This window comes from Meles meles, chromosome 10 (assembly GCF_922984935.1).
Source record: "Meles meles chromosome 10, mMelMel3.1 paternal haplotype, whole genome shotgun sequence".
In the NCBI taxonomy this organism is placed as follows: domain Eukaryota; kingdom Metazoa; phylum Chordata; class Mammalia; order Carnivora; family Mustelidae; genus Meles; species Meles meles.
In genome coordinates this window covers 86,647,624-86,674,582 of record NC_060075.1, presented here as the reverse complement: position 1 = coordinate 86,674,582, position 26,959 = coordinate 86,647,624, and the positions used below count along the sequence as shown (strand labels likewise).

Sequence of the window (26,959 nt, the reverse complement as noted above, 5' to 3'; positions counted from 1 at the left end):
TCCCCCAGCTGGTCAAGCCTGCAGACCAGGCTCAGAGCTTACTTGCACCCTTACGAGACCTTGACCCAAAATCACCCAGTTTTGTCTTGCTCGAAGTAACCCAGAGAAACTGTGAGATAATAAAGGTATATTATCGTAAGCCTTCAAATTTGGGGGTAATTTGTCACACAGCAATAGATAACTAATACAAAGCCTTAAATTGAAAAACTTAAGAAACAGCATTCTAAGCATGCTGAGTGGTTTTAGAGGTAACTATTTTAAAACTCCCCACTATTTGATTTCAAATGGCATACAGGTATTCGCTGATTAAATGTAAAATTCTTTTTAAAAAGATGTAGATTTATATATGTTGAAAATTTTAAGCTGTAGGAGTTTCATCTATTTATACACACAGATGTGTGCATATATAAGTATCTATACCACATGTACACATATGGATATACACACATACATAAATATGCATATATATGTATATAACACATAAATGTATCTTCAAAAATAGATTGAGAAGTATCTGGAAAAATTGAATTAGAACAGAACTGAAGGGGAGGCTGGGAGAGATTTTCACTCTACATATTTTACATTGTTATTTTAAAATGAGTATATTTTACTTTAGCTATTTTGTTAATTGAAAATTTTTGTACATAGTGTGTAACTGCTGGCATAATCCAAGCATTAGGTTAAAAGCACTAATAAAGAAGAACTCTTTTGCCTAAAACAGAGGAGTTAATTCTGAATCAAAGGAATATATATACATATTTAATTTTTTACACACACACATATATATAGAATTTTTTACACACATGTATATATATATATTTATATATATATATAAATATTTAAAAATTTTCTGGAGACCTATGAAAGTTCACTGCATGAGGTTATTTGTATAGTGGTTAGAAGCACAGTGTGTGGATGCAGACTGCCTGCGTTTGAATCACTAGCTTTGTCACTCAAAATTTACAGGATCTTGACTTCTCTGTTTCTCTGTGTCCCCCCTGTCATCTACAAAATGGGAATATCATAGGGTCCATGGAAAGATCAAGTAAGTCAGTATACATAAAGCACGTAATACATAAAGCACATAACAGGGTCCCTGGCCAGAGTAAGTGCAACGTAAGTATTACTGTAAGTATGTTGTGAGTGGATTCAGTAATAACACCGTAAGGAAAGGAACCGTACTTGAAGTCAGAGGAACTGTGGCTTTAACACACTGACGACTCCAGAATTCATACAGAAGAGATACAAGGGTAGCAATTTGATTCATGAGTGTATAGAAACACAGTTTTTAAGTAAATTCAAGGTGATCTGGAGAATTCCAATAGATTTTAGGGTCTTCAAATTTTGTAGTGTAGCAAACACATTCCTATTTAGACAGTTCAATTCAGGTGGCCAGGAGTAAGGGCACGTAGTAGTAGCAAGCCCTCTAGCCATTCCTTGGCATAACTTGTTTTGTCCCATTGGGCAAATCATTTTAAGCTCTTAACACATTAGTGTCCTCATCTGGAAAATGAGAAGGTTGGACCACATAGTTTAAAAAGTTTGGTCCAAATTTTGGATTCTGTAATTCTGACATTTTGTGACATCTTTTGGTGGGGGGACGCTGAGGAAGAGAGAGAGAGAATAGAATTTTAGGCAGGCTCCATGCCCAGTATAGAGTGTAGGACTCAATCTCACAACTCTGAGATCATGACCTGAGCCAAAATCAAGAGTCAGATGCTTAACCAACTGAGCCATCCAGGAACTCCTGACATTTTACGACATTCAAAACTCAGATGAGAAAAACATTAATTACTGGGTCATGGTTATCAACTGACTTTTGAATACAATTTAGATAATAAATTCTGAATTTTTAAAATTCTGTGAATTTTACAACTTCATTAATTGAAACAATACAGTGAATCATACAAAAAAGAATACAATTAAAAATCATTTATAGGGGCACCTGGGTGGCTCAGTGGGTTAAAGCCTCTGCCTTCAGCACAGGTCATGGTCTCAGGGTCCTGGGATTGAGCCCCGTATCGGGCTCTCTGCTCAGCGGGGAGACTGCTTCCCCCTCTCTCTCTCTATGCCTGCCTCTCTGCCTACTTGTGATCTTTCTTTCTGTCAAATAAATAAACAAAATCTTAAAAAAATCATTTATATTTAGATTGATAATATCTTATAGTATGTGATAATTTTAAAGCAAATATGATAATTATTTTTACTGTGTTTTATTCCAATGCTAAAATTCTTGTCCAATTCTCTAAATGACACGTGTGGGCAATATGATGAACCTGATCAGCAACTGAAAATATGTTTTAAATAAAATAAAAAATGTAGAAAACTAAAAGTGACTTGACTGAGAATATTCCTACCAAAAATAGCAAACATCTTCCACACTGTTTTAACACAACCATGAATATATAGCCAACACTTTCAGGTAATTAAGAGCCTAAACTTTACTTTTAAATAGAATAAAGTTACTTTATATAAGTTATCTAAGCTCTTTGAACCTCAGTTTCCTGATCTATAAAATGGAAAATAAAAAAATATTATGTACTTCACAGTAGGTTTATGAGGATTAAATGAGGGTCTGGCATATGGTAGTTGCTTAAAACAGTTGATTTCTTTCTTTTTATTGTCCTTAAATACCATATTTACTCAACCTTTTGCTACTTTCAAATAATATGCCAGTGTATTATTTATTATATGCTATAATTGGAGGCATCATGGACTTATGATTAAGAGTTCAGATTCTAGGGGCACCTGGTTAAGTTGGTTAAGCAGCTCCTTTCAGCTCAGGTCATGATCTCAGGGTCCTGGGATCAAGCCCCATGTCCTGCTCAGCAAGGAGCCTGCTTCTTCCTCTCCCTCTGCCTGCTGCTCCCCCTGTTTGTGCTCGCTCTCTCTGTCAAATAAATAAATAAAATCTTTTAAAAAAATTAAAAAAGAGTTCAGATTCTAAAATATAAATGTCTGTGATCGTGTCAACTCTGCCAATTAAATGCTATGTAACTCTGAGCATCTGTAAAATCAAAATAAAAGATAACTAATTCATAGAGTTATTTGGAGGCCTAGATGCAATCGTCTATAAAGGATCAAAAAAGTCAACTACTATTATTATCCATAAGGCTACAGAAATTAATCATCTAATATTGGATTTAGTGGTAGACCAACACTGTGGAAGAGGCAATGTTCTCTTCCTACTTTGTCATTGCTGGTGCCTTATTTTGTCTGCAAGAAACAAAGGTGAGGAATACCTTCATTAGGCCATGGGATGGATCCTTCTTCCCCTCCTTCCTTCCCTCCCTCCCTTAAATTTATTTATTTAGGGGCGTCTGGGTGGCCTAGTCAGTTAAGCATCTGCTTTTGGCCCAGGTCATGATCCCAGGGTCTTGGGATCGAGCTTCACTTCAGGCTCCCTGCCCAGTGGGGAGCTGCTTCTCCCTCTCCTCTGCTGCTCCCCCTGCTTCTGCTGTCTGTGAAATAAATAAATAAAATATTTTTAAAAACCTAAAAATGTATTTATTTATTTTAGAGAGAGAGACAGACAAAGAGTATATTTTTTAAAATATATTTTAAAATATATTTTTATATATATGAAAATTTTTAAATATATTAAAATATATATATATAAATTTTTTTTAAAGATTTTATTTATTTATTTGGCAGAGAGAGATCACAAGTTGGCAGAGAGGCAGGCAGAGAGAGAGAGAGAGAGAGGGAAGCATGCTCCCCGCTGAGCAGAGAGCCCGATGTGGGACTCGATCCCAGGACCCTGAGATCATGACCTGAGCCGAAGGCAGCGGCTTAACCCACTGAGCCACCCAGGCACCCATATATATATATAAATTTTTAAATATATTAAAGCACAGGGAGAGATAGATGGGGGGCGGGGAACAGTTTCCCCACTGAGTGGGGAACCATACATGGGGCTGGATCCCAGGACCCCAAGACCATGAACTGAGACAAAAACAAGAGTCGGATGCTTAACTGACTGAGCTACCCAGGTGCCCCAGGATCCTTTCTTTGAAGGGACTTTAACATGGATCTTTGAAGAAACATCTATGAAGCTCACTTTATTACAATGATTTTTTTTGTTTGTTTGTTTAAGCAATGGACTGAGGAACATTTGTTTGGCTGCTTTTTGGAAAAAAATCATATACACTAACTATAGCAAACAGAAACACAAAGAGCTGGCCAAAGGACATCATAAGCGACTTCTCAAAAGGAAAACCTTTTCCTTTTTTTAAGCTGCTCTTTTTTTTATTTTTCATTTTTTAAAAAGTAAGCTCTATCTTTAAAAAAAAAAAAAAGTAAGCTCTATGCTCAGTGTGGGGCTTGAACTCATGACCCTGAGATCAAGAGTCACGTGCTCTATTCCCTAAGCCAGCAAGGCGCCCCCTCAACAGGAAAATCTAGACAACATTAATACCGTCTTCCTCCCTTAAATTTTTTTTTTTAAAGATTTTATTTATTCATTTGACAGAGAGAGACCACAAGTAGATAGAGAGGCAGGCAGAGAGAGAGAGAGAGGGAAGCAGGCTCCCCGCCGAGCGGAGAGCCCAATGCGGGACTTGATCCCAGGACCCTGAGATCATGACCTGAGCCGAAGGCAGCGGCCCAACCCAAATATTTTATTTATTTATTTGACAGAGAGAGAGATGACAAGTAGGCAGAGAGGCAGGCAGAGAGAGAGGAGGAAGCAGGCTCACCTGCGGAGCAGAGAGCCCGATGCGGGGCTCGATCCCAGAATCCTGAGATCATGACCTGAGCCGAAGGCAGCGGCTTAATCCACTGAGCCACCCAGGTACCCCCCTCCCTTTAATTTTAAAACCTTATCACACTGGCAGCATGCTATCCCCCCGACAAATGATGACCCATATATCCAATGCAGAAAAATCCATTCATTTATTTATTATTGTTTCCCTAAAACTTGTATTATGACTAGACTCCTCCCCGCTCTTCAAAGTGCAGCTCCTCCGTGAGGCTGGCACTGAGATTTCTCCTGTTTCCCAGACAGAACCAAGCCCTTTCTGTTTTTGCTTACATAGCACATTGGAGTTAGCAGTAGCCAACATTTATCATCAACAATCATCATTTTTTATTACTTTGTTTTTCCTGTCCAAATGCAGCTCACAAAGGATGTCTTATTCTGCAGTGTACTCTTTGAATTTGGTTTTGGTCCAACTGATTTCTGTTTTGTACCTGGCCTGCCCACCTTCGTAGAGTCTGTTTTTCTCACCTGAGACATCCTTCCCTTTTTTGAAAGAGACTGAGCCTACAACTTGGCTTCTTCGACTCACGCCAATTACATGGCCTGTTTCCTGAAGGCATCTTCTTGCTTCTTAGCACTCCTTTATTATGGACAGTGACATTAGAAAAGTCTTTAGGGTTTTTAAGTTGAGAGACTGTGGAAAAGATGGTTTCTTGGTCCCTATATCTATTCTTTCTCTTCCCTATGGCAATAGAGACCCCACTTTTCACTGAGCACATGGTGGTCCAAAGGAAGGATGGCACTTCTTAGCAACTCCATGACTGAATGTGGTCTTAAAACTAATTTATTGCCAATAACCAGTGTCCATGACTTTCATCCAAAGACTACTGGAAAAAGCCAGTAGTTGAACAAGTAGGGTTCACTGTTTGTTGTCAGGAGGGGTAATGCACACCGTAGGAAACCATGGGTATCTCAGTAAGAGGGTGTTAGAAAGACTTTAGTATAGAATCTGGCTTGTATTAGGCCATTTTAGGACGTGTTGAAGAAGTAGAGCTTTACTCTGGATTGCATGCTGTCAGGAAGCAGGGGCAATTCTGTAATTAGGTATCTTGAAATATTATCAGGAGGAATGAAACACAACCAAAGCTGTAATTGGTAACAAAGCAGCAGTCGTCCCTATTAGGCAGAATAGGGAGATGTCTGGTCACTTTGTGGTTTGGACAATGTTCACTATTTTTGTTTGTGTTCAGGCATAATTATGGAGTAGTGTTGTTTTTATGGCCTTGTCTGATGCTGGTGTTCTTTGAAATTGCATGTGCTTAACAGAATACCAAGGCCTATGAGTGCCAGACTAGTTCTAGGACGTCAGGGGCTGCTTTTCTCTTTCTTCTAGGTAAGCAAAGTATGGCACTGAAATCTTCTTTAAAAGATAGCTAGCGTGTATCCTTTACCCTTGATTCTTCTTTTCCTTCTCCAGACAGACTGGAATGTGGTTGTGATGGCTGTGTAGTCAGGTGGAACATGAAGTGATCTTGGGAATGGAGCTACAACAGCCATGGACCACCTAACCTCCAAACTTTCATGGAGAACGAGGCAAAAGGTTATCTTCTTTAAGCTCCTGTTACTGGGGTCTTTGACTCACAGCTGAAGTTATCCCTAGACACAGGGATCTAATGATCAGTTCTCTTTTCATTGTCTGTCTAAGGTTGTTTTCATTTCATTACAGTGTATAAATTGACAAGTGCCAGAACTAATTACCTTTGTACAAATGGAGAACATTAGAAATCTGTACTGTGTAAGTTGGAACACTAGGACAGAGGTCTCCGAAGCTGGTGTGCTGAGCACTGGTTTATCTCCAGTTTACCTTTACCACAAAGGTGTATTCTTTCTGAGTTTCAACAAACTGTGTGAGTCCGTATTGCCTATAGACTCCTTGATGTGTGGCCCAAGCACTTTGATTTCTGTGCCCTTGGCTCCATACGGCTATCAAAATTAAAGTCGAAATTTTGCTAGGCATCAGCAGGTGTTTTTAGCAAATGGATTCTCTGCTCTAACCTCTCCGAGTTTCAGTTTTCCTGTATTTTCGATGTTTTTAAACTCTTTCTTTATATTTTTTCTTTTTTTTTTTCTAAGATTTTATTTATTTGACACAGAGAGAGAGACAGAGAGAGCAGGAACACAAGCAGGGGGAGTGGGAGAGGGAGAAGGAGACAGGACCTGGGATCATGACGTGAGCCGAAGACAGACACTTAACGGCTGAGCCACCCAGGTGCCCATTTTTTCTAGCATTTTTAGTGATTTTTAGAAGGAAGATTCAAATAACGTAGTCTACCATGAGCAGTCAAAGCATTTATAATGTTAAAACTTTTTCTTTATTTAGACATAAATTTTCTGCATGAACATGTATTACTTTTGGAATGAGAAAAAAATACAAGTTGTAATGCTAGAAACAATAATTTCCTTGCTATCTTTAAACTCTATTATTCATAATTTAGAAAAGACTTTAATGTGAGCAATATTCGACTTCTTTATGACTGATTACTTTTTGATCTAGAATTTGATAATACAATATTTGATTTATTTTAAAAAATGAAACTGCCTTACACTGTCATTACGTGAATATCATGAACACATTATTACACTGACTAGTAAAGCATTCCTGAGTATTAGCATGCATTCCCTGTAAACAGCCTAAGTCCACGTTATTGACAAATACTGTTTGGGCCCCTTTGATTAAAAAACATATCACTTCCTTATCATTTGTACTATTTATCGTGCTATTTGTAAAGTGTGTACTTATCATTAGAACTGTTTGATACCATATAGTAGCTTGTTATTATTTTTTCATAAATGTCTCTTATTTCCTCTATTAACTATCGAACTCCTAGAAGAAATCATGTCATACATCCTTATATTCTGTATAGTATCTCACTCAGTATTTTTGGTATGTTAATTGTGTTTCTAAAGTTTTGAGAGGGGTACCTGGGTGGCTCAGTGGGCTAAGCCTCTGCCTTCGACTCAGGTCATGATCTCAGGGTCCTGGGATCAAGCCCCATATTGGGCTCCCTGCTCAGCGGGGAGCCTGCTTCCCCCTCTATCTCTGCCTGCTGCTCTGCCTACTTGTGATCTCTCTCTCTCTGTCAAATAAATAAATAAAATATTTTAAAAAATAATAAAGTTTTGAGAAAGTTTGTGACATAATTATTTCTAATGTAAAATGAGGTTTACAAGTAGTTTTAAAATTATAATATACTAATATGTATAAAAAGTAACAGGGAGACATTGCTACAATGTAGTTTTCCTTTTTATATCTACCTTGTATTTTGAGAGCTAGTACTTTATAGATTACAGAAGAGATTTGTGTGGATTTAAGATTACTTAGTACCTGAGAATCCAGGTTGAAGATTTACCCATGTCTCTCCTGTCTTTTAGACGTATTTCTCATTAATGTCTCCACCGAACATGAGCTAGAGAGAAAGAGAGGAAAGAAAGTCAGGTCAGCTACTCACTCATAGCTCTGGGGAAAAGTAGGGTAGAAAGGAGTTTGAAATTATTATCTAAATTATTATTTGAGATGAGACTAAGGAATACAGCTCTTCCTTATCTGCAGGGCCAAAGACCTCGAATGAATGCCTAAAAGTGTGGGTAGTACTGAACCCATGTACACTGGTTTTCCTATACATACATACCTATGATAAGGTCTAATCTGTAAATTAGGCACAGAAAGAGATTGGCAACAATAATAATAAAAATAGAACAATTATAACAATATGCTGTAATAAAAGTTACATGAATGTGGTCTCTCAAAATATCTTCTTGTCCTGTATTTGCCCTTTTTCTTGTGATGATGAGATGATAAAATGCCTCCCTGATGAGGGTGCCTGGGTGGCTCAGTTGGTTAAGCAACTGCCTTTGGCTCAGGTCATGATCCTGGAGTCCTGGGACTGAGTCCCGCATCAGGCTCCTTGCTCAGTGGGGAGTCTGTTTCTCCCTCTGACTTTTCCCCTCTCATGCTCTCCTCACTCTCTCTCAAATAAATTTTTAAAAAAATGCCTCCAGATGAGATGAAGTGAGGTGAATGAGACAGGCATTGTGAAGTAGTGTTAGTCTGCTAATGACTTTCTGACAACAGGATCATCTGCTTCTGGGTTGTAGTTTGCCATGAGTAACTGAAACCACAGATGGGGGAGGGGGCACAATTGTAGCTACAGACTGACTAGCTGTACCTGAGACATGTCCATTTAAACATGTACATTCTAATGGTAGTCGATATTTTCATTCAGAGAGAACTTTGATTAGAGGAAGCCCAAATGAGACAAAAAATTAATCCTTTTTTTTAAAAAATATTTTTTTTATTTATTTGACAGAGAGAGAGAAATCACAAGTAGGCAGAGGGGCGGCAGAGAGAGGCAGAAGCAGGCTCGCTGCCGAGCAGAAAGTCCAAAGTGGGGCTCAATCCCAGGACCCGGAGATCATGACCTGAGCCAAAGGCAGATGCCCAACTGACTTACTACCCAGACGCCCCCCCAAAATTAATTCTTATGTTCAGTGATCACATGCTCCAGATTTTTCAGAACTGTTCCCATTTTAGACAGCGCATTCATTGTTACTATTGGTACACTCCAACATGTCCAACATGTATCCTGATTTGTGACATAAATATGTCACCATATTTACAGGGACATTTAAGATACTTCTAAAAAGTCTCCTGGTAAATTTCATCAAGTATCTCTGATATCCGGTCTCACTTATTTGTGGAGCATAACAAATAACATGAAGGACATGGGGAGATGGAGAGGAGAGGGAGTTGAGGGAAACTGGAAGGGGAGATGAACCATGAGAGACTATGGACTCTGAAAAACAACCAGAGGGTTATGAAGGGGCGGCAGGGGGGTGGGGGGGTGGGAGGTTGAGGAACCAGGTGGTGGGTAATAGGGAGGGCACGTACTGCATGGAGCACTGGGTGTGATGCCAAAACAATGAACACTGTTATGCTGTAAATAAACAAATAAAAATAAATTAAAAAAAAAAGTATCTCTGATATCCATTTTGTGGAGTCTTTGCAAATGTTCCAGAATACTTCCTAAGCATTATGACTTTGTATAATGTATAGAGCAAAACCTCCATTTCGGGTGAATGGCACCATGCAGTTCATCCAGCGGGAACCTAGGAATCATGACTTTCCTTGCCCCTGGCTACTTGAGTAAGTTTCTTAATCTTGTACTGCATGTCCCCCCTTCCCATGTGATGCCTCACCATTCATCCTCCACAGTAAGCCAAAATGGTCTCCTCTAAAAGAGCAAATGCATTCATGCTATTTCTGCTTTAAAATATTGTCCCGTAACTCCCCAGTGTTGTAGCAAAAAAAATAAATAAATAAAAAATAAACTCAAATGTCTGCAGGGGTAGATAGGAAACCTAACTGTGTGATTAGTCCAGTCAAACCCAGTATGAAGAGGTGGGCCTGCTTAAAGGTATTCAAATGAAGAACAACAATAACAACAAACAAACAAACAAACAAAATCCAACAAGAAAACCTACACCAAACAAAGCATATCTGTGGACAAGATTCCCCGTGTGAGGTGACAGTTTTAATCCTCCTACCTTGCTAGTGTGGGAAAACAAACTTTTTGTTATCTTGTCTATAAGCATCTATTCTGCTTTTCAATTATTCTAACTATGTGGTTGCTTAACTAAATGAAATTGTGGGAGTTAGTATTTTCGAACTGCAGTTTTAAAATGCTCAAGTGCACAGAATAGAACTGCCTGTCAGAAATGTTTTAATGAGCAGATAAATATTAGCTACGATTGGCATACATGTTTATGTGAGCAAATGAAGCCAAAGACGAGCATCCTGGGATCCATCCTCTCTCATGCTCTACAGAAAACAACACAGTAATGACCAAAAGTCTGAATTCTAAACCCAAAACTCCTGTTTGTAAAATGAGCATGATTAGCTGTATTTACTTCGTAGTTTACTATAAAGATTCAGTGAGATAAAATATCCAAAAGCATTCAGTAGAGTGTCCAGGGCATATAAGAACTCAACACATACTGATAACTATAGTAGTATATATTTTGAGATATTTACCCATGATTTTTTCTTCCCCCCATTTTCCTTTTCCTTTCTCCACTGCTCAAAATTCAAAGAGATAGCTACATGTTCACTCTCTCAGGGAAGGGATCAGAACATAGCTGGAAACTGCTAAACCAGCAAGTTTTTTGACTTTTATTTCTAACCATCCTGGAAATGATGAGAGGATCGAAAGAACAAAATATTATGGCTGTAAAGGTGGGTAAGGATTTCTCTAAGACAGAAACAAATTATCCCCAGGCTGTGAGTGAAGGATGAGGGGAGGAGGTCTGCGAATAGGTCTGTTTTTAGGAAAAGGGGGAACTTAGGCCTTGCTTCCAGAGCATAGAAAATAGGAGGGTACAATCCCAGTGAAAGAATAATTACATGGTGTGTCGGGGTCAACAGGGTGTAAGCAAAAGACAATGTTGCTATCTGAATGAGCCATGATGTATTAGGTATGCATTGCTGTACAACAAATTGCCTCTCCAAAACCTAGTGGGTTAAAATAACAACAAACATTTATCTCGCGAAACAGTGGTTTAGCTGGCTGCTTCTGGCTCGGGGTCTCTCATGAGGTTGTAGTCAAAATATCAGCCATGCCTGCAGTCTTCTGAAGAATTGACTAGGGCTAGAGAATCCACTTCCAAAATGGCTCCCTTACATGGCTGGCAAGTTGGTGCTGGGTATTGGTAGGTGGCCTGTTCCTCACCCCATGGACCTCTCACAGAGCTGCTTGACTATTCTTGGGGCATGGTGGCTAGCTTCGCCCAGAATGAGACATCCAAAAGAGCTTGTCAAAGGTGGCGATGTCTCTTTTTTGACCCAGTCTCTGAAGTCACAGGCTATTATTTCCCTGAATTTTATTCGTCACACAGACCAACCCCATACAGTGGGGAAGGGGGTGACACAAGAGGATGGAAGTCAGGAGGTAAGAATCACTGGAAGCAGGATGCCACACGGAAAACTGGGGTGGTAACTGTTTCAGCAGCAAGCTGCTTTGACTGCTCACCTCATCAAGGTGCCAATACCTGATAACTTGGCAGTGTGGAAGATACCAAAACTTAGCATAATTGGGGAAGGAACAGAGGTTAAAGGATTGCTCTTAAGTTTCCTGTCAACCTGGTGGGGTTGGAGGCACAAAGCGAATTTAAACTGTTATAAAAAGGTAAAGGAGGGGCACCTGGGTGGCTCAGTGGGTTAAAGCCTCTGCCTTCGGCTCAGGTCACGATCCCAGTATCCTGGGATTGAGCCCCGTATCGGGCTCTCTGCTTAGTGGGGAGCCTGCTTTCCCCTCTCTCTCTGCCTGTCTCTCTGCCTACTTGTGATCTCTGTCTGTCAAATAAATAAAATCTTTTTTTAAATAAATAAAATCTTTTTTTAAAAAAAGGTGAAGGAGTTTAAGGTGATTCCAGTTCCACAGGGTCACTAATTCTCAACTTAGGAATCAACTGTAGAATCAACTGGGAACTTTTCTTTTTAAGATTTTGTTTATTTATTTGAGAGACAAAGAGAGCATGAGCTGGCGGAGGTGGGGGGTGGGTAAAGGGAGAGGGACAAGCAGACTCCCCACTGAGTGCAGAACCTGACACGGGGCTAGACCCCAAGATCATGACCTGAGCCCAAGTCAGATGCTTAACTGACTAAGCCATCAGGTACCCGTCAACTGGGAAGTTTTGGTTTTTTTTTTTGTGGGAATTGTCCCACTGCTTTTCTTTTCTTTTCTTTTTTTTTTTTAATTTTTTTTTTTTATTTGACAGAGAGAGAGAGATCACAAGTAGACAGAGAGGCAGGCAGAGAGAGAGAGAGAGAGGGAAGCAGGCTCCCTGCTGAGCAGAGAGCCCGATGCGGGACCCGATCCCAGGACCCTGAGATCATGACCTGAGCCGAAGGCAGCGGCTTAACCCACTGAGCCACCCAGGCGCCCTCAACTGGGAAGTTTTGTTTTGTTTTTTTTTTTTTTTTTATTTGACCAAGAGAAATCACAACTAGGCAGAGAGGCAGGCAGAGAGAGAGGAGGAAGCAGGCTCCCTGTGGAGCAGAGAGCCGGATGTGGGGCTCGATCCCAGGACCCTGAGATCATGACCTGAGTCGAAGGCAGAGGCTTTAACCCACTGAGCCACCCAGGCGCCCCTCAACTGGGAAGTTTTAAGAAAATACCGACCCGGGGCGCCTGGGTGGCTCAGTGGGCTAAAGCCTCTACCTTCGGCTCAGGTCATGATCCCAGGATCCTGGGATGGAGCCCCATATCCGGCTCTCTGCTCAGCAGGGAGCCTGCTTCCTTCCCCTCTCGCTCTCTGCCTGCCTCTCTGCCTACTTGTGATCTCTCTCTGTCAAATAAATAAACAAAATCTTTTAAAAAAAAAAAAAAGAAAGAAAATACCGACCCACAGAGCAACTTATTTAATTGATCTGGAGCAGAGCTGAGGCAACAGTAGTTTTAAAAGCCCCTCAGATGATTCTAATATGTAACTGGGGTCAAGACTCAATGGCTTCTGCCAACCCCAGGCTTTATCGCTAATTCAGACATCTGTGACTCTATCAGGAGTTCACCGTATAGAAAGCTGGGTATGTTTTCCTGCTAACTGCCTATGACAGTTTTCTTTAGAAACACGAGAATAACTTCTCAGCATTCTACTGGAGAGAGGAACAAAGACTAAATTTCGCTGAAAACAAAATATTACCAACGGAATCTAAGTTGGCACTGTATTCTCAGAAACAGTGCAACTCTGCCTGTTTGCCTATCATCCTCAGCGAGTGGTCAAAATTGAAGCCTGACCCATCAACTGTAATCTCTCTCACACACATACCCTTCCACACTTTCTCTTCTTTTATTCTACCTTATTTGACTTCTTTAAGAAATCTGACACTTTAAAAATATATTCATTTCTCTGGACTTGAAGGACATAATTGATCTCTAGTTCTCCTACTTTTGTGACAATTTCTTTTTGTCTTTTGCTAGCCGCTCTTTCTCTGCCTGCCTCTTAAATGATAGTGTTCTCTAAGATTCTGTTCCTGGCTCTCGTTTCAACTCTTATACATTGTTTTCCATAAGCAGAACCTTTTACCTCAGTAGTTTCATCTACCATCTACTTACTGACAATTCCCAGGTCTTTATTTTCCAGTTCAGGCTTTTCTTTGTGTTTCCGACCTGCATTCAATGGAGGCATCTCACACTCAACACGTTCAGAATGTCATCATCAGCTTTCCCCACGTCACCTCCCAACCTGCTTCTCCTCCTTCCTTTCCTATCTTATTGAATGGTGCCATACTTTACTACTCATTCAAACTAGAAAACAGGAATCATCCTAGAAGACAGGCTGCAACCTCTCTGCTTACTCGTTGAAGCTGTTTTTGTCTGGTTCAGAAAGAACTTTAGAAAACTTTGTGCCAACATTTCAGACTTGGGACATTTCCCATAGAAAGACAGATTTAACGTCTCTTCAGAAATCAGAAGATGAAGCAACATCAGGTCCTATCTGCATGGAACAATCAGCTACGGCTGAGTAACAGATGTCCATGTAGACTCAGATAAGCTCTTAGGTCATACAGTAGTTGTAACGGCCACTGTGGAGGCTGAGGCTCCTTTTCTTCATCTGTGTCATCTGTCTGGCTCTCCAGGCATCTGAAATTGTAACTCTTGTCCTAAATCCTTCCTCTCACCATCCCTTCACTACAATCAATCAGCAAGTCCTATAGATTCTAGCATTTCTCCAATCTGTCTTTCTCCCCTTCCTCTTGATGCTACATTACTACTTCGGGATCTCAATCATTGCTCATCTGGACTGTCTTTAACAGTTTAGCCTCCCCTAGCTCCACCTGTCTAATCCATTGCTGACCCATCAGCAAAGTAAGCTGATGTTACTGTCCTGCCAAAACGACTTTACTGGCTCTCCACTGCCCACGAGATAAAGTTCAAATTCTTTTAGTCCATGGAACCAGACCATCCATGCCCTGACCCCCCAACTACCACTCCAGCCAGATCTCACTCGACTCCATCAGTGGTAGTAGCATATGCTCTCAATTTGCCCAACAATTCTGCTAACCAGGTAGATTGCTGCAAACCTCTAAATCATGCTGCTCTTTCTGCCTAGAATGTCTTCATCTCATCCATTCAGCCCATCCAACCACATTCTTAACTCCAGAGAGTCAGTTCAAGTGTTGTTTTCCTTTTGAAGACTTTTCTGCCTCATTCCCAGGCCTGCAGTTAGATGTGACCTCTACCCCTTTCCGTCCTCTGTAAGACTGCTATCTCGGCAATCCTGGCATTTTATTGTTCCTCTTTGTTTACTTGCTTGTATTGCCATCTATATAATGTTGTTCCTTAAAGGCTGGGCCTCTACCTAATTGGTCCTTATATTTCCAGACTCGTGCTTGGTGCCATAATTGTAATGTGTGACCACTTAATAAATACTGGCTGAATGAATAAGTTAATGATTACTTACAAATAGGTTTTTCTCCTTAAATAGGATGACCGTTTTCCTGTAATTCTCTTTATACCACTGATTTGCTTTTGTTCCTGAGTCAGGCAAGGGTTAAAAATGTTAGCTCAGGTCAAGCAAATTAACTCAATTTCTGAAATGGCAGGGGCTCAAATCAATGAGGTATGTTTGTATTAACAATGTTTCCCCAGTTTTATTCTTAAGACACCATATATTGCCTCTGACACCTAGGGGCAAATGATTGATAAGCAATTTATGACTCAGGTTAATTATATCAGATGTAGGACACACTTCAATGTGCCTATGGGTATAGCTTATAAATAACACTAGGTTAGAGCTGTCAATCCTCTTAATGAGGAAAAGAATACAATAGGACCTTTAAAGAACCAATTATGCGTCAACCAACTTTTACAGCATAAGGGAGCGTAAATGGCACTTCTCCAGGTAATATACTTTGTATTTCTCTCTAGAAAAGTATATTAACATAAAAGTAAAAATATTTTAAGTCTTCAAACTTTCAGATAAAATCACACAAAAACACTTCTCTTGGAGTTCTAAAGACATTCATTCAGGAAAAATTTATTGAGCACCTACTATGTGCTGGATACCACTCTAAACTCCAGGAATACTGCTGCCTTTGTAAAATGGGACTAAGGGATGGGGGAAGCCAGTACAATATACCAGGCTACAAGATAAGAAGGGAGCCTAGGGCTGATTATGTAACAGGTCAAAACAAATGCCACTTTGCTGGGGAACTGAATAATTTTTTTCACTGGCACCAACCCACATTTTGCAGCTGTCCTAATGAAGTTTACATTTTAGTGTGGTTGTGAGGGAGGCAGACAAAAAATAAACAAGTAAACAAGCAAAATACAAAGTCTGCCCAAAGACTACTAAGTTCTACAAGAGAAATAAGGCAGGGAAAAAACATGAGGAGTGCAGGAGGGTAGAGGTACAATTTTAAATAGAATGACCAGGGAAAGCCTCACTGAAAAGGTGGCATTTAAACAAAGAGTTAAAGGTAAGGAAGAAGGAATGAGTTACATGGGTAACCACAGAAGAGCATTCCAGCAGAGGAAATAAGCAGCAAATGCAGACAGAGGTCCAGAGGTGGCTATAAGCCTGGAGCTGTCATGGAACAGCAGGGAAGCCAGTGGCCAATGTGACTACAACAAGAGAGCACAGAAAACAGTCGAGAGATTTGATCAGAGGTAATCCAGGGGAGGGAAGGGACAGGGGAATACAAAGGGCAGTGCTTCTCTAATCTTACAGGCCCAGTATTCTCTTTCTAGAACAAATATTTTGTATTCTTCCTTTATTATCCTGAAATTGACCTCACAGATAATACAACCTACCTATACACTGAACTTCAAAAAAACCAATACAAATGAGAAATAAATGAAAGAACATATAATATAAATGAGAAATATATGAGACTAATTCATAATAAAATAATTGGTATTGCAATATGTCAATGTTCAGGCATGAACTCTACAAACGACATAATGAAATATGCACCTTATGTAAAATCACTATAAATGTGACAGCTACAAGTACACACTGAGAGAGGAATATATTCTTGGAAACTCAAATGCCACAAATGGTGATGCTCATGTAGTCTCTGACATGATTTTCTAAAATGGCAAACCTCTGGTACAATTCTGAATGGCGTATCATCTCCCCTCAATTTACATGATAGCTGCATTTCTGGAAAAGCAAGTGTACACTAAAACTATGCAAAACATATTTTGTATTTATACATAAATGGAGTTAGGTTCCAGGCCCAGATCATTATAAACAGGTTCTCCACCTCCAGAAATGTCCAAAGGACACCCAAAAGTTATGCAGAAGACACACGAGGGAACTTTTTGTGCTGATGGGAATGTTTTTTTATCTTGATTACTGCACTGGTTACCTGGATGTGTACATTTTTCTTTTTTTTTTTTTTTTTGTTTTTCTTTTTCCCATTTTATTTATTTTTTCAGCGTAACAGTATTCATTCTTTTTGCACAACACCCAGTGCTCCATGCAAAACGTGCCCTCCCCATTACCCACCACCTGTTCCCCCAACCTCCCACCCCTGACCCTTCAAAACCCTCAGGTTGTTTTTCACATTTTTCAAAATGCATCAAAGTGTACACTTAACATGGCATATTTTATTTTACAGCACTAACCCTCAAAAATTATACTTATAAACTGCAGCTCAAAAATTGATTTTTAAAAATGTCATGCAGGACGAGAGAGAATTCTTTAAAGTGAGAGAATCTGCAGGATGGGCCAGCAACCCAGGCCCCCATACACTAAATGTTAGTCAATCATGCTATATCCAGAAATGTTTGTCAAAGATTTCCAAAATACACCATAATGAACAATACCAGTCCCATTGAGAATATTACCTGCTGTCTCTTAGTGGGATAGGAAGCCGCTAGAAGTTTTGAGCAGAGGAGGGATATAACCTGAAATGTCTGAAAAGGACTGTTTTAACCTTTCCGGCAGAGGCAGGCAAAGATCATAAAAGGCAGGTGAGAGAAGAGAGTGGCTTGGCCAAAGGTAGAAGCAAAGTGGAAATATAAGATGTATCATAGAAGACAGTCATAAGTTTCAAACAGAGCACCAAACGGCAGATGGGAAACAGAACTCAAAAAATGTTTATTAGATTAAAAGAAGTAAAGAGTAGTAATTTTCAATATTCTTAACAATACTCCTATAAAACTACTTCACCACATGATGCAGTTAAAAAAATACCTTGGGGTTCTAGCTATGCCATTTTATACCTAAGTATAATGAAGTGGGGCACCTGGATGGCTCAGTTGGTTAGGCCACTGACAACTCTTGATCTCAGCTCAGGTCTTTACCTCAGGGTTGTGAGTCCAAGCCCCTCACTGGGCTCCACACTTGGCATGGAGCCAAATAAATAAATAAATAAATAAATAAACTGAAGCATTATTTTCTGGTAAGATTCAACAAAAATGTTTTTTTTAAAAACTATGCCACAAAACAGAATATTATTTTTATAAAAGATTCTATGTGTTTGTCAGAGAGAGAGAAAGAGCTTGTGTACACAAGCAGGGGGAGCGGCAGGCAGAAGGAGAAGCAGGTTCCCCACTGAGCCAGGAGCCCAACGCGGGGCTCGATCCCATCATGACCTGAGTCAAAGGCAGACGCTTAACCAACTGAGCCACTCAGGTGTTCCAAAAAGAATATTACTTTCTTAAGTAAAATATTTTATTTTGGGTATTCCTTTGATACTTTAAGTTCAATGTAATGAATATCAGTTTACTGTCTGAGGTTTTCTAAGTGTAGTAATTTAGTAGATTGTGCTGCAATTGTTTAAAGACTAGAACCCACAAAGTTGAGTATTTTAAGCTGTGAGATCACAGATCATCTCTTATAATTTGTCTTGTTCTCTTAAAACTGAAGAACAATTACTTTAAGGTTCAGTTTGGCTGACCCCAGGTACACTAAAGTTTTATATTTAATGTCCAAATTTTTCCCATGAAAATGTCAGAAAAGTATTTATGAATGAAATAATTTCTTAGGTTTACTTCAAAATAATCCTGTGGGGAGAGAGAATTGAAGGGATTTAGATGAAAGAAGACTAGCCCTATACTGATAATTGATTGTCAAAGCTGATTAATGAAGAATGGTGATTCACTTCACTATTCTCTTTACTTCTGTATAAATTTACAATTTTTCATAATAATGAGTTTTAAAAATCCAGGACCTGATAATTCATTCAATACTTGGGCCAAACTTTAATTAGGCACTTGGGAAAAATTTATTAGCTATGAGGATAATACACATTAAGGAGCTCATACCCTAGATATATAAACAAACAATTATAAACATTTTTTTTAAAGATTTTTATTTATTTATTTGACAGAGAGAGATCACAAGTAGGCAGAGAGGCAGGCAGAGAGAGTGAGAGGGAAGCAGGCTCCCTGCCGAGCAGAGAGCCCGATGCGGGACTCGATCCCAGGACCCTGAGATCATGACCTGAGCTGAAGGCAGTGGCTTAAACCACTGAGCCACCCAGGCGCCCCTAAACAAACAATTATAAAGCAATGTAATGTTTATGGTATTGTGCTAAATGTATAAAGTGCTGTACGAGCAAAGGAAGAGTGACTGATTGGTGAAATCCCAGAATCCTCCCAGAAGACTAATGTTCAGACTGGGCCCTGAAGACTAAATAGGCTTTTTCTCAAACAAAAAGAAGGTGGGAAGGCTCCAGAGAGAAGGCAACCTAACTCTGGAAAATGATCATATTTAGGTATTCAGAGGAATACAGAAGACAACAAAAGAAATAAAAAGGTGTCAGATAGTAAATAATATTCGTATTTTTACTGCTGGTACCTAAAACAGTGACTAACAATATACTGGGAGATCAGAAATTATCTACTGAATAAAGTTAATGTCTGAAAGAGCGATAGGAGGAAAAGAGCAGAGAAAACCCAAAACAAGACAGCCTATAGAATGGGAAAAAATATCTACAAATCATATCACTGGTAAGGGTTTAGTTATCCCAAATATATAAAGAACTCTTACAGCTCAACAAGAAAAAGACAAGAATCCAGCTAAAAAATTGGCAAAGAACTTGAAAAAACATTACTCCAGTAAAGATACAGAAATGGCCAACAGGCATACAGAACAATGCTCAACATCGTAATCACTGGGAAAATGAATTCAAAACCAAACTGCAATTCAAACACACAAGGATGGCTGAAGATTAAAATTTAAAAAAAAAAACTTTTTTAAGGAAAATAACACGTGTTGGCAAGGATATGGAGAAATTAGGACACTGTGCATTGCTAGTAAGAATGTAAAATGGTGTAACCACGGGGCAAAACAGTGTGGTGCTTCCTTACAAAGTTAAACACAGAATTACCATACAACCTAGTGATAGTGCTCCAAATACATGTACAAGTATGTTCACGGTAGCACTATTCACAAAGCTGAAAGATAGAAACAATGTCCATCAATGAACAGATAAATAAAATGTGGTTTATACATGAAATGGAACATTATTCAGCCTTAAACAGGAAGGAAAATCTCATCACATGCTACAACATGGATAAACCTTGAGGATATTATGCTAAGGGAAATAAGTCAGTCATAAAAAAGACAAATACAGTAAGATTCCACTTATTTGAGGTATCTAAAGTAAGCAAATGCATACATACAGAAAGTAGAATGGTGACTGAGGCCATGAATAAGGCAAAAAGGGCTGCTGTTATTAATACAGTTTTGAAAGATGAAAAGGTTCTGGAATCTGTTTCACAAAAAGGTGAATATACTCAACACCACTGAACTGCACATTTTTAAATCGTTAAGATAGTAAATTTTTTAAAAAGATGATTTATTTGAGAGAGAGAGCGTGTATGTGTACAGAAGTAGGGGGAGAAGAAGAAGGAGAAGCAGATTACCTGCTGAGACTGAGCCTAACTTGTGGCCTCATCTCAGGACCCTGAGATCACGACCTGAGCTGAAGTCAGATACCCAACTGAATGAACCACTCAGGGACCTTAGATAGTAAATTTTATGTCACTTTTTTTTTTTTTTAAACCACAGTCTTTTTTTTTTTTAACAAGGCAAAACACCACTCAATGTAACACTGGACATTGCAGCAATAAAAATTCAAAATCCAAGATAATAGTTATTTCTGGGGAAGGAGGAAAGGAAAGGACTACAAAGGCATCTCAATTCTATCAGTAATGTTACGCTATCTAAATAAAATCTGAAGCAAATATGGCAAGATATTAGAATTTGAGATTAAAAAAAAACTTTAAAATTCCATTAAATGAAAGAAACCAGGTACAAGGGGTCACTATTGTATGATTCCATTTATATGAAATATCCAGAATAAGTAAATCCACAGAGAAAAAGCACAGATTGGTGGCTGTCAGGAGTTGGGGGGAAATGGAGGGGTAGGAAGTAATTGCTTAATGGATACAGGGTTTCGTTTTAGGTCATGAAAGTAGTTTAGAATTAAATAGAGGTGGTAGTTACTAAACTTATGAATGTACTAAATGCCATTGACTTGCTCACTTTAAAATGAACCTCACCTAAAATAAAGTCACCTCACACTAAAAATAAAACTAAGTAAGGGGAGAAATTCAAGAAAGGAAGGAAGGATATTTGTCGATAAGGGTCAGATGCTCCACATGAGTTGAGCATGGCATAAACTAAGAGATCATTCATCTGGTAAGCAGGAAGTGCATTTAGGAGAAGTGTGCCAGTAGTCAGACTGTTACAGATCACCATAGATGGGCCAGGGCTCATGGGAGTCTTGAGCATTTCGTAGAATAAAGGGAGTATGTAGAGAAGAAAAGGCTGAACACAGATAAAGGAGAGGAGAACTTTGTACAGCAGAACTAGAAAGAGATAAAAGAGGGCAGAGAAGGTTTGACAGGGAGAGAGATTAGCCATGGAAAGGACCAAGAACTGTAATAATGGAGAGAAATAAGTATAGAGTAAATTTATGATTTCTAAATTTTACTTGGAGAGCAGAGAGAGTGAGTAGATTCAAAGTTGGTAACTCCTATTTTTCTCTAGGAACGAGGAAGCAGGGTATAGGGCTTGTGGAACCACGGGGGTACCAAGAATGAGTAAGAGAATTGCCTTTAAGGAAGAATTAATGCCTATTCTTCTGAAGCTATTCCAAAAAAATAGAAAAGGAAGGAAAACTTCCAAATTCATTCTATGAGACCAGCATTACTCTGATACCCAGATAGACGCTACAAAGAGAGAGAGAGAGAGAAAGAGAGAGAAATACAGGCCAATATCTCTAATGAATATAGATGCAAAAATCCTTTTTCTTAAAAGATTCTATTTATTTATTTGACAGACAGAGATCACAAGTAGGCAGAGAGAGAGATAGGAGGAAGCAGGCTCCCTGCCCAGCAGAGAGCCCAATGTGGGGCTCGATCCCAGGACCCTGAGACCATGACCTGAGCCGAAGGCAGAGGCTTTAACCCACTGAGCCACCCAGGCACCCCAGTTGCAAAAATCCTTAACAAAATACTAGAAAATCAAATCCAACAATACTTTAAAATAATCATTCACAGAGTACTTCGCTGGTTCAGTTGGAGAAGCAGGCAATTCTTGATCTTGGGGTCTGGGTTTAAGCCCCACGTTGGGTGTAGAGATTACTTAATAAATAAGTAGGGGCACCTGGGTGGCTTAGCCGGTTGAGCATCCAACTACTCATCTCAGCTCAGGTCTTAACCTCAGGGTTTTGAGTTTAAGCCTTACTACATTGGGCTCCAACATGGGCGTGGAACCTACTTAAGAAAAATAAAATAAAAAATAAACTTCTTTTAAAAATTCAAGTGGGATTTGTCACAATAAAGTGGGATTTATTCCTGGGTTGCAAAGATGACTCAATATTCACAATATTCACAAATAAATCAATGTGGTACATGACATCAATGAGAGAAAGGATAAGAACCATATGATCATTTCAACAGACACAGAAAAAGCAGTGGACAAAGTACAACATCCATTCATGATAAAAATTCTCAACAAAGTAGGTTTAGAGGGAACATACCTTAACATGATAAAGGCCATGTATGAAAAACCCACAGGTAACATCACCTTCAATGGTGAAAAACTGAAAGCCTTTCCCCTAAGGTCAAGAACCAGAAGGATGTGCACTCTCACCACTTTTATTCAACATAGTACTGGAATTCCTAGCCACAGCAATCAGACAAGAAAGAAATAAAAAGCATCCAAACTGATAAGGAAGAAGTAAAACTTTCACTATTTGCAGATGACATGATACTCTACATAGAAAGCCCAAAAGACTACACCAAAAAACATGGAAATCATTTTGCAGGATACAAATTCAATCTACAGAAATCTGTTGTATTTCTAAACAGCAATAATGAAGCAGCACAGAGAGAAATTAAGAAAACAATCTCATTTACAGTTGGGATCACAGTTTACAATTGCACCAAAAATAATAAGATACCTAGGAATAAACCTAACCAAAGAAAGACCTATACTCTGAAAACTAAAAAACAGTGACAAAAGAAATTGAAGATGACACAAAGAAATAGAAAAATATTCTATGCTAAGGGATTGGAACAACAAATATTGCTAAAATGTCTACACTCCAAAGTACTCTACACATTTAATTCAATTCCTATCAAAAAACCAACAGCAGGGCACCTGGGTGCTCAATTGTTAGGTGTCCAACTCTGGATTTTGGCTCAGGTCATGATCTCAGCATCATGGGATTGAGCCCTGTGTCAGGCTCCAGGCTCAGTGCAGAGTCTGCTCAAAATTCTCTTCTTCTCCCTCTACCCCTGCCCAAGTTGAGCACTCTCTCTCTCTCCCTCCTTCTCTCTCTCTCCTCCCTTCTCTCTCTCCCCCTCTCTCAAGTAAATAAATAAATAAAATCTTAAAAAGAAAACCAATAAGATTTTTTTTTTTTTACATAACTAGAACAAATAATCCTAAAATCTGTATGGAACCACAAAAGACCCTGAATAGCAGAAGCAATTTTGAAAAAGCAAAGCAAAGCTGGAGGCATCATGATTCCAGATCTCGAGTTATATTACAAGCTGTAGTAATCAAAATGTATGGTCCTGGCACAAAAAGACACAGAGATCAATAGAACAGGATAGAAAATCCAGAAACAAACCCATGATGATATGGTCAATTAACCTTTACAAAGGAGGTAAGGATATGCAACTGGAAAAAGTCTCTTCAACAATTGGTGTTGGGAAAAAGGAACAGCTATATGCTTAAGGATGAAACTGGACCACTTTCCTACACCATACACAAAAATAAACTCAAAATGGATCAAGGACCCTAAATGTGGGATGTGAAACCACAAAACTTTTAGAAAAGAGCATGGACAGTAACTTCTCTCACATCAGCAATAGCAAAATCTTTCTAGATATGGCTCCTGCAGCAAGGGAAACCAAAACAAAAATAGACTTCTGGGACTACATCAAAATAAAAAGTGTCTTCACAGCAAAGGAAATAATGAACAAAACTAAAAGACAACCTACTGAATGGAGGAAATATTTGCACGTAACATATCCAATTAAGAGCTAGTATCCAAAACATATAAAGAAATGATACAACTCAACACCCCCCAAAAAAAAATCCAATTAAAAAATGGTTAGAAGATATGAACAGACATTTCTCCAAAGAAGACATACAGATGGCCAATAGACACACGAAACAATGCTCAACATCACTCATGATCAGGGAAATACAAATCAAACCCACAACGAGTCAGAAACCTCACACCAGTCAGAATGGCTGAAATCAAATACACAAGAAACAAGTGTGGGTAAGGATGTGGAGAGCAAAGAGCCCTTGTGCACTGTTGGTGGGAATGCAAACTGATGCAAATACTAGGAAAAACAGTATGGAGGTTTCTCAAAAACCTAAAAATAGGGGCACCTGGGTGGTTCAGTCAGTTAAGAGTCTGTCTTCAGCTCAGGTCATGATCCTAGGGTCCTGGGATTGTGCCCCATGTCCGGCTCTGTTCAGCAGGGAATCTGCTCTTCCCCCTGCTCCTGCCCCCACTCGTTCTCTCCCTCTCTCTCTCAAATAAGTTAATAAAATCTTTTAAAAAATTAAAAATAGAATTACCATATGACACACTAATTCCACTACTGAGAATACCCAAAGAATACGAAAACACTAGTTTGAAAAGGTATGCACCCCTATGTTCATAGCAGCATTATTTGCAATAGCCAAATTATGGAAGCAGCCCTAGTGTCGGTCAACGGATGAATGGATAAAGAAAAAAATGGCAAAAAAATGGCATATTATATATATATATATATATATATATAATATATACATACATACCTATGTATGTGTATATTACTCAGTCACTTTTATAAAAAGAATGAAATCTTGCCATATAAGTCAGTCAGAGAAAAACAAATGCCAAATGATTTCACTCATATGTGGATTTTTTTTTAAAGATTTTATTTATTTATTTGACAGAGAGAGACCACAAGCAGGCAGAGAGGCAGGCAGAGAGAGAGAGAGGAGGAAGCAGGCTCCCTGCCAAGCAGAGAGCCCCATGCGGGGCTCGATCCCAGGACCCTGAGATCATGACCTGAGCTGAAGGCAGAGGCTTAACCCACTGAGCCACCCAGGCGCCCTCATATGTGGATTTTAAGAAAGAAAACAATCAAATTAAAAAACAAGGGAGGGGCGCCTGCAGCCCAGGTCATGATCTCAGGGTCCTGGGATCGAGCCCCACATCAGGCTCCCTGCTCAGCAAGTAGCCTGCTTCCCCCTCTCTTTCTGCCTGCCTCGCTGCCTGCTTGTGATCTCTCTCTGTGTCAAATAAGTAAATAGAATCTTAACAAACAAAAAACAAATCGGGAAACCAAAAAACAGACTCTTAACTATAGAGAACAAAGCGATGGTTACCAGAGAGGAGTTAGGTAGGGCAATACGGGAAATAGGTGAAGGGGATCAAAGAATACACTTTTCATGATAAGCCCTGAATAATGTACAGAATTGTTGCATCACTATAGTGTACATGTGAAACTAATATAACACTGTACGCTAACTACAGTGGAATTAAAAAAACAAAAAAACCACAGCTGCCCTATTACCCCTTCCTTCAGTTCCTAGTGATCACCAATCCACTTAATATTTCTATGAATTTGAATGTTTCAATTACCTTACATAAATGGAATCACAATTTATGTTTTTTCTAATTTTACTGAGAAATAATTGACATACATCACTATATAAGTTTAATGCATACATCATGATGAGCTGATTTATATATAGTGTGAAATGATTACCATAATCAGTTCAACTAACCTCCATTACCTCATGTAAGATAAGAAAAATAAAAGCTTTCTCCTTGGGAAGTGAACTCCCAAGATTTACTCTCTTAACTTTCCTATATATTATACAGCAGTTTAACTATAATTATCATGTTGCATATCACATCCCTAGTACTTATTTAATCTTATCAAGTGGAAGTTTGTACTCTTTGATCATCCTCATCCAAATCCCTCTCTCCCCCACCATCTGCCTCTAGTAACCAAAAGTCTGATCCCTTTTTCTATGGGCTTGGTTTATTTTTTTCTTCTTAAAGTCTACATATAAGTGAGACCGTTCAGTATTTGTCTCTGTTTACAATTTATCTTTAATCTAAAATATTAGCAATCACTGAACAAAAGGGATTTTTGCTTGTTTTGTTTTGGGGCTTTCTGTTGATAACTGGGTCTTAGTCCAATCAATATACTGGATGGACTTTATATGGTACAATCATATTTCACAGCCCTTATTAATGATCCATTCCTGAATATAGAAAGTAAATGTCATTACGTTGAAGGATCACTAATTAGATGCTAAGATACTTCTTGACTTTGAAATTTTTTATAAAATTTTAATTTTTTTTAATATTAAATGAAACCATATAAGAAATATGAGATAAGAAAGTTAGAGGGTAGATTTAATTACTGCATTCACCTGCAGTTAGTATTTATTATGACATTATTTGACCTTTGTTATATAACACTGGAAAATTTTCATTGGAGTAGAGGGTCACTTGGATTTTGGTTCCTGTTCTGCCATCTAATATGACCTTGGGCAGATCATTTAATTCTTTTAAGCTTGGCATTATTATTCCCAGTAGCATTCTAATGCATAAAGAAAAAAGGAGATAATCATACTTACCTACTTTAGGACAGAGTTACGAGAATAAATGGGGAGGATTATGTCAAAAAGCTCTGAAATATTAGCTTTAGG

General features: G+C 38.9%; 1 long non-coding RNA gene across 2 annotated transcripts in view; it reads right to left on the bottom strand.

Moving 5' to 3' along the window:
- The window catches only part of LOC123951908, a 72,762-nt gene that overhangs the window by 40,703 nt on the left and 5,100 nt on the right, over positions 1 to 26,959 (bottom strand). For both annotated transcript variants that reach the window (XR_006820532.1, XR_006820533.1), the window contains exon 2: positions 8,085 to 8,166. This is a non-coding gene — a long non-coding RNA (uncharacterized LOC123951908). The remainder of the gene's footprint in view (positions 1 to 8,084; positions 8,167 to 26,959) is intronic.